This window comes from Branchiostoma belcheri, unplaced genomic scaffold, assembly GCF_001625305.1.
Source record: "Branchiostoma belcheri isolate BF01 breed outbred unplaced genomic scaffold, Haploidv18h27 scaffold82, whole genome shotgun sequence".
Lineage (NCBI taxonomy): Eukaryota > Metazoa > Chordata > Leptocardii > Amphioxiformes > Branchiostomatidae > Branchiostoma > Branchiostoma belcheri.
The window spans coordinates 545,047-546,559 of NW_017804487.1; positions in this window are offsets into that span (position 1 = coordinate 545,047).

A 1,513-nucleotide genomic window follows, 5' to 3' on the forward strand; every position below is an offset into this window, starting at 1 on the left:
ACTCTACACAACAGCGGCTATCTAACCTTGGAAAACACCACTACAAGAGAACATTTAAGGAACACTCCGCTTAACTCACAATGAAGGGCGTTACCGCTATTAAGGATAATTATACTAATCAATCAAATGAGGTAATGATCGGGAAGTCCACCCGAGGTGGCTGTTGTACGTGGAGAGTCCTTTGTGTAGAATTTACACACTTATTTAACTGTATGATGGATGGGTCATTTACCTGACATGAAATATGGTGCAGCTTGAACCCAGCTAGTAAACGGCAAGTTATAGACAGGGGGACAAAAGAACAGAGTACGTATAGGCTCTGGGCGTCGTTTGGGGCGACTTCGCAGAAATTGTATTGTGTGTTTGTATATGCCTATGTTTATGTGTGTGTGTGTGTGTGTGTGTGTGTGTGTGTGTGTGTTTTATATGCACCCATGTAGCTCTGTCTGCATGTTTCACTCTGTGTGTGTATGTGTGTGTGTGTCTGTGAGTGTGCGTGTATGTGTGTCTGTAATGACTGTATGTGTATGTATGTATGTATGTATGTATGTATGCGTGTGTGTGTGTGTGTGTGTGTATGTCTATGGATGTCAACGTTAGATGTTATGTAAGTTCTGTATGCATCTATGTAGCTCTGTCTCTCAGTCAGAATAAGGCACTATATGCCTTGGCCTATGTGCCAATGGGTAGTTTATAACAGCTGATCCACAGTTTTGTGACAACAGTCCTGTGTGGTTTATTGTCGATGTTTAGGTCCTGTTGTTCAATGGAACGTCGTCAAAATCGATCAACTTACTGAAAATCGAACCTCCTTGATTGAACGCATTCTATCTGTAGCTTCTCAGGTTGCCAGATGCCTGCCACCATTCGATTTGTTTCAGTACTGCAGGAGCCACGGCTGAGCCTATTCCCCTGCTCTTCAAGTGCTCTCCGCACTTCCAAACTATCGAGTTTCCAACACATCTGGATCCGTTTATAAGACCGTTTGACCAGAGTTCACCTCTCACACAAGGTCGCACATGGGCTAAGCTCAGGGCTAAGCTCTAGATCCCGCCTGGTGCAGATGTGTGGCGCGGTGGCTGCTATAAATCATTAGCTTAATGACTTTCAATAAACGTCACTGAAAATCGCCAAGAATGACAGTATAAGTGTCTGTTGAAATGCCGAGGAGCTGGTTGATCGGTCAAAGACAGCAAAATGACTCCAAGATGCCAGGATTACTTCAGGTACAGTCAAAAGGATTTAGGAAATAAAGAGTAACGTAGATGTTCTGCATCAAAAGAGGGAGAGAGAGAGTGGGAAAGGGAGAGAGAGAGAGGGAGAGAGAAATGAAGAATAACGTAGCTGCTGGGTTTCTGCATCGAAGGGAGAGAGAGGGGTGAGAGAGAGAGAGAGAGAGGGGGAGAGAGTGGGAGAGAGTGGGAGAAATAAAGAATAACGTAACTGCTAGGTTTCTGCATCGACGAGTGTGGGGGAGAGAGAGATAGAGAGAGAGAGAGGGAGAGAGATAGAG